The following is a 13,766-nucleotide window of genomic DNA, read 5'->3' as shown; positions in this document are numbered from 1 at the left end:
GGTAATTTATAGCAAAAAAAGGTTTATTCAGCTCAGACTTCTGCTTGGCACTGGCATCTACTTGGCTTCTGATGAGGTCTTGCGAAGCTTTTAATCATGGCGGAAGGCAAAAGGAACCAGCATGTCTCATGAGGAAAGCAGGAGCAAGAGAGAAAGATTGAGGTATCAGGCTCTTTTAAACAGCCAACTCTCCCTTGAGCTGATAGAGTGAGAGCTCACTTGTTACCATGAGAATGGTACAAAATCATTCATGAGGGATCCACCTAATGACACAAACACCTTTTGCTAGGCTCTGCCTCCAACACTGGGGACTACATTTCAACGTGAGATTTGAAACTGTTTGAACTATATCAACAGTTGTGAAGATGGTATAACCATGGTACAGGAAGAGCCTGGAACTCTGAATTACTGCCTGGAAGGCTACCCCTCTAATTCCTGCATCGAACTATTGCATGAACTATTGCAGAATTTTGGAAACCAAGTATGCAGCTTGCCTGATAGCCTCATATTATTGGTTGCAAAATATTAGTTAATTACAACAGCTAGCCCCAGTGACAGGAGTCTGCCATGAAGGAGATAAAAAGGAATAGGGACTCTACCACAAACATGAGTGAAAGGAGTATCAAAACATTAAAATGAACAACTGTTCAGTCAGTAAAGAAAAAAAAGATGAAAAGAACAGGACATAAATGGGCAATGGGGAGAATCTAAATTAAAGTTGATATTTGTCTTCCTTAAAACTAGGTTGATTTCATTTTCACATCTAGGAATGTACTTTAAAAGTAAACCTCCACAAATACAAAAGTATCACAAGATTATTTGATGTGACAGCATACATTTTAGTAATATATGAGAAATAAACTAATGTCCATTAACTGGAGACTGATTGAACGTTTGTGGCATATTCACACAAAAGGTAATCTGTAGCAGAGAAGAAGAATAAGGAATATTTGTGTGAATTATAGAATGATCTTCAAGTATAGTGTTAATAAATAAAGCATGGTTCAAAAGAGAATTTAAGGTGTTCTAACATCTATGTAAGAAAGGAGAAATAAAAATATATGCTTATGTTTTGCAAATGAAATGGAAATGGAATGTAGGAGTTTGAAATGGGAGGAAAATTTCTATTATATTTAGTTTTGACTATTGAACCAGAGTAATGTTTTACATGTTCAAAATAAATCACAATTAAAGAAGCCAACCATAAAATTGAATACCTGTGAAACAACAACAACAACAACAACAACAACAAACTAAACTAGGTTGATTTATTACTCAGGAGCTATTTTTTTTTACAAAATGAAAGTACCCTGGCATTCATTCAAGGTTTGTGGGTGAAGATGAGATGAAGCAGAAACTGTTATGTGTTTCTTAGGCTGGAATGTAGGTGGACCTTTAGACAGTTTATCCAAAGTATACATTAGTTGGGTACCCTCTTTGCTCTATTAGATTGCTGGGTAGGAAAGAAATTTTGTAAAAATCTAAGCAAATATTGCCACTGCTCTGACAGTACAACTGAGACCTAGAATTGCATACATGTTGTATTTGCAGAATGACTATAAGCCAGTGTAAATTGGCACAATTAGAATTATATTTAGGTTAGACCATTAAGAAATGACTCACTGATATGCCTAGAGCTGATACCTGAAATGGTAGCTGTGGCAAAGATAGCTTCACCAAAGATTCATGCTCCCCTTCTTTAATACAGCATTGTTGCTAGGATATGGTTATCCAGCCTGCCCAGTCTGAAGCTTTGTCTAGGTGGAGTGTCCAGTTCTAACTAATGAAATGTGTCCTAGGCTGTGCTTCTATAACAGAATGCCATAGACTGGGTGGTTATACAGAATTGTATAACTCACAGTTCCTGAGGTTGGGAAGTCCCCGGTCCAGGAATGAGCAGATTTTATGCCTGGTGAAGGCCCACTTTCTTGTTCATAACTAGCTGTCCCATGGTGGAAGGGTTGTGGGATCTCTTTAGTCCCTTTTGTAAGGCCACTAGTTGCATTTGTGAGAGCTCCACCTTCACGACCTAATCACCTTCCAAAGGCTTCACCTACTAATCCTTTCACTTCAAGAGTACTATGTGTCCACTGAAGAATATGCTACTATGTGTCCACTGAAGAATATGAGCAAAAGGGTTGTGTTTCCCCTTTCCTGGAAGATCTTCTTACCTCCTCTCCCACAACCTATTGGCGGGAAGTAAAAGATTCCCTAACCCCAGAAGATGGTGTGGCCATGACAGAGGAAGAAGTTGAGACTCTGAATTACTACCCGGAAGGTTACCCCTCTAACACCTGCATTGAACTATCGTGTGAATGAGGAAATAATTTCTAGGGTGTTAAGCCACTAAAACATTCCCTATTATTTATTAGAAAAGCCTTTATGGCCGGGCTCGGTGGCTCAGCCTGCAATCCAGCGCCTTTGGGAGGCTGAGGTGAGTGGATTGCCTGAGCCCGCGGGTTCGAGACCCGCCTGGGCAGCGAGACCTCCTCTCTACAATAAAATCAAAAAATCAGCTGGGCATGGTAGCGCATGCCTATAATTCCGGCTACTAGGAAGGCTGAGGCGGAAGGATCGCTGGAGCCCAGCAGGTCGAGGCTGCGGTGGCCGGAAACGGCCACTGCACTCCAGTCTGGGCGACCGAGTGAGACTCCAACTCAAAAAAAAAAAAAAGAAAAGAAAAGCCATTATGAAAATAAAGTGTTCCTTTTAAGTTTAAATATTTCTTTTTTAATGTAGATCACCAGAAAACAAAATGGGATTGAACAAAATGACATGGCATGTGTCAGAATGGACCTGTTTAATCCTCGAAAATCCACTTGCTTTTTTACATAATACTCTTTTCTTCAACAACATTATTTGTTTGTTTCCATTTTTCTCACCAAACTTACTCTTTTGCTTTAGAAACATACAAAATTTTCCAAACATCTGCTACAGACTGAGTTTGACTTTATGACGAATTTTTTTAGTGCCTCATTTTCAAATTTTAAGTATATTAACAGACAAGTGGAAAAACCTTTACTTCCTTAAACCTTGTCTTAGTAAAAATCCTCAAAATCAAGTAAACTTGACAGAAGTTATGTCAATAAGCATAATTGTACTATAATTTTCACTTTATTTTTTTTTGGTAGGTGCCTATCTCAATTATGATTTTCTCATGTAAAGAATCTTTAAGCTTGCTGGGCACAGTGGCTCACGCCTCTAATCCCAGCAATTTGAGAGGTGAGGGTGAAAGGATTGCCTGAGCCCAGAGGTTTGAGGTTAGCTTGAGCAATCTGGTGAAACTGTGCCCTTACAGTAATAATAATAATAATAATAATAATAATAATTAGCCGGGTTTGGTAGCTATATTTTTGGGGGGGTTGAATTCTCCCTCTGTCGCCCAGGATAGAGAGCAGTGGACTACTCACGGCCACTGCAGCCTTGACCTGCTGGGCTCAAGCAATCCTTCCACCTCAGCCTTCCAAGAAGCTGGAACTACAGGCACACATCACCATGCCCAGCTAATTTTTGATTTATTGTAGAAAAGAGATGCAGTCAAGTTGCCCAGGCTGGTCTCGAACCCATGAGCTCAGGCAATCCCCTCACCTCAGCCTCCCAAAGTACTAAGATTATAGGCGTGAGCCATCACACCCAGCCTAAAAAGAAAATCTTTAAAGAATCTTTAAATTTTAGCTGTGAGAATATTAGACTGAAATGTCCAGTTTGAACCTTTTTAAAGTTGTGACGTCTTTCTTCAAGTGAACTGCTCTAGAAAAAGCTCCTATAAAGAGGCTAAAAACAAAATGATCACAGAATTAGCAAGATTTGAATAATGTCATCTAATGTGCTTTTTAACTTCTTATTGGGAAGAAAAAAAAAGACTCAGTGAGAAACAAATGCTGTTCCTGGCCTCACTGATGAGGCAGAAGCCCCTGAAAATGTGAATTAATTCTTTCAAATGTGAGAATCTATTTATCCAGTAATCTATTTTTAGGGTAAACAGTTTTAATTTCTTAAATCATGAAAATAATAGATACTTAGTAAAACATGGGATTTTAAAGTATTATCCCAAATGCCCACTCTTGTATGTGCTGTCTCTCTCCCTCTCCCTTTCCGTGTGTGTGGGTGTGTGTGTGTGTGTGTGTGTGTGTGTGTGTGTGTGTGTCCCCTAATAAATCAGATATACAGAGAAACCACCAGTTACATTTTGGCGATCTTTTTTCTCTGTTTCTCTGTCCAGTGGCTACTGGACAGATATCTATGATTATGTGTTTACTTTTCTGGCTTGTTTTAATTCTGTTTATTTTTAATTTTAATAATCTCCTAATAACATTGTAACAATGCAAATACTAAAGAAGTACATGCAATACAAAGAGAAACTCTTTTCACTTTGCCCAGTCCTACGACCCTATTCAGAGTACACACTGTTTCTTAATTAAAGTGTGACATTCCAATCTGTCCTTTTGCATTTAGGCATAGATGTGTTTGTCCATGTTTGCAGTTTCAAATATAACATATATAATAGTCATTTATGGAATCTATAAATAGATGAGTACTTCCATATATATGATGTATACATATATGTGTTTATTTTTGTACTTAACATTATATTTAAAAACATTCTGATGCAATGAAACACATTTGATGAAAATATAGTTCTTCATACAGTTGTTTCATTATTTCTTACATTATGACATATTGATAGGACAATTTTTTGAAATATTTTGACATTTAATTAACACTGCTATAGACATTTGTGCACATGCTCTTTGATTATCCTTTATAAACAGATTTATGAATTAAAATAGGTAGATTAAAGAATAGTATAATGACGCTTGATGCAAATGTTTTCCCTCTATTTTAATAAACACATCACCCATAAATACATGTATTTTTAATATTTTTTGATTTTACACATCTGGAACTCAGAACAGAAAACTAAGTTATCTTTTTTATCTTCCATTCTGAGTCTATCTCCTGGAAAGCAACATGCGTCAGAACTGTCATGGAGTGGTGGCTCACAACCTTTCCTGCACATTGCAACCACCTGGGGATTATTAAAACATATTGATGCTTGACTTTCACCCTTCAGATATTCTGATTTAATTGGGATGGGTGCAACCCAGACACCGGGATTTTTAAAACTCCCCAGGTGATTCTAATATGCAGCAAAGATTGGAAACGACCCTCATAGAACATTCAGCCATTGGACAATACCCAGACAATGGCCAAGAGGTCAAATAAAGGTTACTGGACAGATATCTATGATTGTGATTTAGAAAAAAAACACAACAATAATAACTATTCTGGTAGTAAAAACATTGCTGATAGTATTTAGTACTATTAATCACCTTGACTCTCAAATAAAATAAATCCAACTAGAAAAATAGGATCAACCTAACCTAATACTGTAATACTCTCAAGCATTAGATTTGTAAAAGCATCTTTCCCCAGTGACTGCTGGGGTGTTTGGAAAAAAGCCTCCCCTTTTTGCAAATTGATTTTTGTCTTGGCTGCAGTGTTTGCTTGTTTAAGCATTAATGACTTGATTTGGAAAGAAATAGCTTCCTGTATGGCCCGGATTAAGAAGAGCCATCTTTACTCCTGCCAGAAATTGTGTACAAATGCTAGCATGTAAACAGTGCACCCTGTGACACTTTTTTTTTTTACACCCAAACAGGCAAGGTGACACACATGGCTTAAGGGCTAAAAGAAACATGAGAGCTATAACTCAGTTACAATCGGAAGTGCTAAATTTCCCTTGGGACCACAAGGAAAGCTTCCTGTTCTTTGTAGATTGGCCTATTATTGGAATACATTTGCACACAGTTAATCCTCAAAGTAATTAATGGAAGGAAGCGATTAAATCACCAAGAAAAAAAGTGACTGCTGCATCTGAGGCATTCAGGCAGAGTAAGATTTTTATTATTGTTGGTTAGGCATGAATATTAGTTAAGGAGTATCTGCCAGTTAACCTAGGCTAGTAAATATGTGTGTATGAGGTGTGTGTGTGTGTGTGTGTGTGTGTGTGTGTAAATAGTTGAAATATAAAATAAAACTCTAATCTGATTAAGAATGAGAATTTTGAAACTCTTAGATGGTTTAGTAGAATTATGATAGGCCTCTATTTTGTATAGTGCTCTACTAGTTTAGTAAGGCAATATTATATTATATTTTAAAAATGAAAAATATTATATTGAAAAAATGTTTGATTGAACTGAGCTGCATGGCAGAGATCCTAACACCTCTCTGGTAAATGTTAGTTTTATCATGACACTTCCATTTTTAGTAGATTCAGGGAAATTTGCTGTTAATCTTAATATTTTCCTATTGCTTAATCTTGACCAAATTACTTGACATTTTAGAATTTCAGCAAAATACAGGGATTGGGTTGTATGATTTTTAGGTTCCTCCCACCTCTAAAAAGCTACAGGTCTAAGAAAAAGTACAAAAACATAGCCAGAAAGCACATTGGAAATTTTAAAAATCAAGATATCATCAAAATAAATATGAGTGCAAAATAAAAGATTCCTAGTAGAGTATGTTACATACATATCTGTTATCTTCACAAAACAAGAGTGTGTATATATATATATATATATATATATATATATATATATATTCTGTTCATCAAGAATTTTGTGCTATGAACAGCAATCCAAAACAATGTGAACTAGAATTCACTAAAGATATCCATTTTTCTGTGCTTTTCTGCAGTTTTTAATGACTTAATGTATTACATTTTCAAGATTTAATGCATTTAAATGAGAGAGTGCTAAACAGTTACCAAAAATTGTCCTTTTAAAGTAAGTTTGTATTTATAAATAACTTTTAGACAGATGTACAAAATTAGACAATGAGTCTCTGTCTTGGTGGCAAGAAAAAAGTAAAGAGCCTGCTCTTTGGAGATAGAGAGCATTAGATTTTTTCAGGCCATCTGCATATTATTAGGGTCTTCTCTCCTTTAATGCTCTGAAAAAAACTAGAATGGTTCTTTCAGTGCAAAGTGATTTGATTGTCCCATTCTGGCTTGGTCATTTTTGCTGAATTAACTATCAGGATAGATAGCTGCATACTTGATTTGGCCATGGTGATTGGTGAGATGTGGGTGGACAAAATTATTCAATTGGTTAGAATATTGTTAGCTTTCTATGCATATATTTAATCTTAACAAACATTAACTGAGTTTCCACTATCTTCCATATTATATACTAAGGAACACAATCATCTGTGCTCTCAAATGTTTCTTCTTCAGTAACTAATGGTAAAGAGTTGGTTGAGGGACCAAAATAAATATGTAAACTATAATAATGGTATATTCTACTAGGGTAGAATATAGCATTATTGATTTGGGACAACAGAGAAAAAGAAATTCATTTTGACTGAAGTTACTGGGTGAGATACAACTGTGGACAATACTGCAGAGGATATATTGAAGTAGGATCGTGAAGCTATATTAAAATTTTTAATCATCAGAGATGAGCAAAAGCAAAGGCAAAGTGTGAAGGAACACGGTATGTCTGAGAAACAGGGAGCTATGTAGAGGTCTGAGCAACAGATGGAACTGGTGGGCATGTTGAATAATGGAGTAGAGTGAGATAGAAGAGGATGTTGAAGCCAAACTTTGAAGGACCTTGACTTTGTTGCTAGAGGAAATCATTGACAAGGGTCAAAGTGAGAATGTGTGTTGGCCACTATTAGCTGCCCCAAGTGTTTCATGAAAGTAATGAGAGCACGCAAAAATTGACTGATCTTTAAGCCGAGTTGGAAGGAAATGGAGAAAGAGCAAAGATTTTATGGGGATTGACGAAATTGAGTGTTTTTGTATTTCAAATAGTGGGCGAGAAAACTGAGAGTGAGTTTGGACAACAGAATCCCAATAAGGTTTCTTGTTTAAATAAGAGACTCAGTCTTATGGTAACATTTAACTAAAGGAAGTTTTTGTTTCAGATAACCTCAAGGTAAGCTGCCATTAATGCATGAAAGAGAATAACTAGAAAGTGAAGTAGCAGAGAAATACTCAGATACAAAGAAATGTCCAGACTGCAGAATTATATGGAGGAAAGAATTGTTGGGCTACAAGTATTTGGAAAGAACTAAAAGTGTATAGATCATAAGCCTACTAAGTTTCTTTGGGAATTGTGGTTCCACAGAATATTGTTGTAGAAAAAAATCCATGAGGTTGAAGTAAAAAAAAAAAAAAAAAAGCATTTAGGCCAGATGTGGTGGCTTATGCCTGCAATTTTAGTACTTTGGAAGGCTGAGGCAGGAGCATTGTTTGAGTTCAGGACTTTGAGAACAACCTGGGAAGCATAGTGAAACCTCACCTCTACAAAAAATAAATAAAGTAGCTGGACATGGTATTACATGCCTGTAGTCACAGCTATTTATGAGGCAGAGGTGGGAGGATCTTTGACCCCAGGAGGCCAAGGCTACAGTGAGCCATGATCATGCAACTGCACTCTAGCCTGGATGACAGAGTGGGACCCTGTCTCAAAAATAAATAAATAAATAAATGGCTTTGATTTTTTTTTCAAACCTGAATATAAGCTGTGAGTTCAATGTTAGCCTTAGCAGGAAGTTTCTACAAAAGCCATAAAATCCTTAAGGAAGGCATATTATCAAAAGCCCATTCCATATATAGCCATGGGAGATAACAGACAAGGAAGAACTTTCCAGAGAGTGTGAAGTCAGGGTCAATGTAGAAAAATGGACAAAAGTGTTCTTGAGAATAGTTGGTCTAATCTAGGTTGTCCCCTTATGCCAGGGTAGAAGGTTTTTGTGCCCACTCAGTTGAATTTCAGAATTGTTACTGACCGGTGACAGCCTTGAATGTTCTACTCTTTCCCTTTCCAAATGCAAATTTTTGTTCAACCATCCTTCTCCTGTTCCACTCAGAGATTTTTCAGTATATAAACTGCTGGTCCTGAAAAACCCTCTCAGACCTGAGGGAAAATACTACACTTATCCCAGGGATCTTGGACTTTGAGCTGGTTATAGTGAAATGGGAGTAGAACAGAGATCTGGACCACCAATGGGATTGTTGAATAGATGAATTGCTAAGTTGTCTCCTTTAGTGAGAGAGTCAGTGGCTGGAATAAAGAGTAAAATATTCCCTTGGTGTCCAGAAGGGTAGACCATTGCAGAGACTGCTATGTGTTCACTAAACCTCATCTTTTCTTCCTATGCATGTAGACTGTTTCTGAGATGTCCTTACAGGTAGGTGTGTCCATTTGACTGAAGTTGAGACAATTGGCTGTGGGCTGAAGTATTGTATTCTACTCTGGATCCAACACATTTTCACATGATTTCTACTTCCTTCCTCACTTATTGCCCACTGTGCCCTACCCCCACCATTATTCACCATTTGTTAGCTGAATGAAAGGGACTCTGAGAATGTAGAGAATATAGAGACACAAAATGAAAAAACACACAAACAACAACTGGATTCCTAAATAATGGAATGCAAGAGTCTTGATTAGATTTTAACAAATAAGCTGCTAGTATGTTAAGTCTAAGATTGTAGTGTTAACACTAAGATTGTAGTGTTTTTCTGTTATAGTAGAAGTTACATTACTAAACATAAATGCATAATGCAGTTCATTGGATGTGAACTAGGAGAGCAGTTCACAGGCCAGTGAAGCGCTGCATGAGAAACCACCAATATTTCATTCTGTGGGTTGGCCTATGGTCTCTCCTGGGCTCCCTTGGGTAGTTACCCTCAGGTGGCGGCTTGACTGGTGCCTAGGCTCAGCTATAATGGCTGAGTTGACTGGTGTCTTCATTCATATTATCTTTCATTCTCAAGGAGCCTATATTGTGGCTTGCAGAGCATGGTGGTCTCAGGGCTCTCAGAGCAACCTGGGAAGGAAACTGCAGAGACTCTTGAAACCTTGCTTGAAAGTAATGCAACATTATTTCTGCTGCATTCTGTTGGTCAAAGGAAATCAGATAGCTTGGCCAGATTCAGGGGGCAGGGAAATAAACTCTGCTTTTTTGATGAGAAGTGCTTCAAAGAATTTGTGGCTATTTTTTATCTTCCATAAGCCCTTACAAAAGTGCTTGGACTATAGTAAGTGCTCGATAACTGGTTGTTGAATTGAATACATGAATGGAGAAAGTGGGTTGGAGTCCTGAAAAAGAAGGATCAAATATTGGCAGAGCTGCTTTTGGGAGTGGGAAAAGGAACCAATCATGGGTAAGTAAAAGAATTGCTGAGCAGCACGGATGGTCCAGCTGAGCTTGAACATTATACATTTGTTTTAGAGCCAATTTTCTCCAACCACATTTGGTAGTTTGGGAGCAAGCCCACAGAAACAGATGGTTGGGTTGATCCAGGTTAAGGACTAGGACTCTGTGAACTAGCAGTAGTGGGAGGTTGAGTCTACCCAACTTGGTTCCATGCCAGCTCAGCTCTCTGCTCACTAAGGGGTTGGCCACAGCACTCAGTGAAAGACACTGCATTTGAAATGTCCTCACTCCGTCTAGGTCATTGTCAGATATCAATCCTCCACATTGGATTCTAAAGCAGTTCAACTGAGGCTATGACTTATGTGGTTCTGGCCCAAAGTGAAACTTAGATGTGTGCATACACACACACACACACACACACACACACACACACACACACACACACACACACACACACATCTATGAATTCCATTTGTGTTTTTTGGAAGACATAAAGTGACCCAATTTTTAAAATTATTTTTTCCTTTTCATTTCTCCTATATACTACTGAGGACTTCTTCTATCTCCCACTCCACCACTCCCTCTGTCTCTCCAGCCCTCCCAGAGAGCTGTCTTATTCATAGTCTTTCAAGAATTTTTCCCCAGTTATTTCTCCTGACTCACTAGAACTTTTCTTCCATTCTCCATCACAAAAGTCAAAGACTAGGACAACCCCCTTGGGTCCCCTCCCACCGTGGGAGTTTTTCTGTCCTCTCAATAAATACTGCTTTAAAAAAATAAAATCAAAGACTAATCTGATAGAGTCAGATTTGTCTCCAAAGGCAGGGATGAGGGTGACAAGGTGAAATGTAAGAGGAAGTTGACCTGACAATTACAAAGTCTTTTTAGATAACCAAGGGAGTGCTAAAAGATGTGACTACTTCTATCTTAACATTTTTCTAGACTTTTACCTGTCACACTGTAACCAAACAAACTCATATTTTCTACTTGATGCTCAAAAAGCCCAATACACAAGAAAGAGGCATGGTGGAAGGAAAGCAGCTTTATTCAAATGCTAAGAGTTGAAGAGATGGCCAGCCTCATGATGCCAAGAAATCACCTTAGCTCTTTAGGCTAAATGAAGGCTTTTAGAAAGGGAAACTTGGCACAGGAAGCATGTGAGAGTGATGTAGGGTACAGGTCTGCATGTTTAGATGACTGTCTTAAGTTATTTACCAACTGTAGTGTAGGCTGGTGCCATCTTGGTTATAGCTGGGCTGTAGATGAACCATCTTAAGATTATCTCTAGGTCGGGGAGAATTCCACAGCTGGGTCTTCATGTCTGGTTTGTTTTAAGATTAGCCCCTGGAATTTCTAAGCAAGTGGATAGCTAGATAAGTGTGCATAGTGCAAGGGAGTGTCTAATGGATAAAGAGAGAGAAGAAGCTATATCTTAAGATTTAGAAGGAGAAAGAGAAGCAAAAACACTGAAAAATAAATTTTAAGGCTGAGATACTGATTTATAAGACTCATTTTATCTTCCTTCACTGTACTTGATATTTTGGGCCCATCCTTACATCCTTAGTCTTTCTTGACTGAGATGAGTTACCAATTTCCCTCCATTACATGGCTCACAGCCAATTTCTCTTTTGCCTAGGGTTCCCAACCTCAGGGAAACTCCTGTGTCCACCCAGTCTTCCCCTTTACTAATCAGCATCCCCATGTAGGGGACAACAGCTAGGAAGAAACAAGCAAGCCAAAAAAATCAGGAGTCTGGTACTTGGGTACGAGACACTGAAGCAGAGTTGTCAAGGAACTGGGGGCTTAGATGATTTTTAGTGCTGGTGGTAGAGTTGCCTGAGAGGATGAATGGTGACTATGGAAAGAAAGAAAATCCCTATAAACCAATTATCAATGTCCCCAAAGAATGTAGGAGGGTGAACTGGATATTGGTAGATGGTGGTTGGAATGGGTAAAAACAATCTCAGCAGATGGAGGACTTCAAAGAAATAATGAGATGGGGGATCGGGAACATGAAAACAGCTGTGGGAAGCAGGAGAAGCAAGTTCTGGCTCTTTTTTTTTTTTTGAGTTGGAGTCTCACTCTGTCGCCCAGACTGGAGTGCAGTGGCCGCTCCCGGCCACCGCAGCCTCGACCTGCTGTGCTCCGGTGATCCTTCCACCTCAGCCTTCCAAGTAGCTGGAACTACAGGTGCGCGCTACCACACCCAGCTAATTTTTTGCTTTATTGTAGAGATGAGGTCTCGCCAAGCTGTCCAGGCGGGTCTCGAACCCGCAGACTCAGGCAATGCACTCACCTCGGCCTCTCAAGGCGTGGGATTACAGGCTGAGCCACTGAGCCCAGTGAGTTCTGGCTCCCTGACAAGAAAGACTGAGTGGATTTGAGGAAGTGCTCCCCATGGGAGGATTCGAGGGAAGTCATAGCATTTGCAAGAAGTTACATTGAAATGGAGTCAGTAATCTCAGTTTGTACTTTCAGGCTGCAGATTTCAGAATAATAGGAAGAGGATATATTATCCTCAGTTCTAAGAAAGTGAATTGTCAGTCATTTTGAGATGCTGAATTGAATCTTCTAGTGTCATTTCTTAATTAATTGTTTTATCAAAGAATAATTGACCGAGAACAGAACTGGGTGCTGGGATATAAGGATAAATAAGATTCCTGCCATTACACATCTCATGGTTCTTTTAAAGGAAAAGACAAGCAGGAAATTAAAAATAAATTGTATGTCATATGATAGAGGTGAGCATGGGTTCTATGAAGCCCAGAGAAGGGGCATCCAACCAGAGTTGGGAACATGAGGTGGAGTCAGAAAATACTTCAAGGAGAAGAGCGCTGTTGTCTTCATTTTGAAATTTTTTTTTGTTCTATTTTTGATGACACTAGGCTTTCTTCATTATTGTTATTATCTTAAATTTAATTGTAGTAAAATACACATAAAATTGACCATCTTAACCACTTTTTAAGCTTACAGTTCAGCAATGTTAAGTGCATTCACATTGTTGTGCAACCAATCTCCAAAACATTTTTACTTTCCCCAGCTAAGTTCTGGAACCATTAGCCAATAACTCCCCATTTCTCCCTTCTATGCTTTCTTAAATATGAGTTAATGAGGTCAAAGTAAGTGTGTGTGTGTGTGTGTGTGTGTGTGTGTGTGAGAGGGGGACTGGATTGAAGTTCAGGAACAAGAGGGAGAATATTAGTCAAGTTAACTGTATTTCAACTCCACCTCATTCTGGGTAGTCACAGCCTAAAGAGTTGAATTGAGTTTAATGGAAGTTCCAATGTGACAAGACTTCCCATTCTTTCCTTTTGTAAGGGAAGTGGAGCCAAGTCCAAGCTCACATTTTGGCAACCAATCCTGTGTAAACTGTGCTGCACCCTGAGCTAACTCTCTGTGAGGCCCAGAGGATACTTGTGCTATTGACTCGATTTGATCACAGAACAGCTTGAAGAAACCAGTATCAACAAACCTCTCTTTGGGCTGTCAGAAATAATGTTTCCATTTTATTTATTTGAAAAGATTTTGTATCTTAAATATGAGGATATTTCCTTTGCAAGTTATCTGATTATTGTACAGGTTATTTTTTAAAA

The sequence above is a fragment of the Carlito syrichta genome, unplaced genomic scaffold, assembly GCF_000164805.1.
Source record: "Carlito syrichta isolate Samal-C Ts95f unplaced genomic scaffold, Tarsius_syrichta-2.0.1 Scaffold314742, whole genome shotgun sequence".
Lineage (NCBI taxonomy): Eukaryota > Metazoa > Chordata > Mammalia > Primates > Tarsiidae > Carlito > Carlito syrichta.
Note: the sequence above shows the minus strand (reverse complement) of the source record.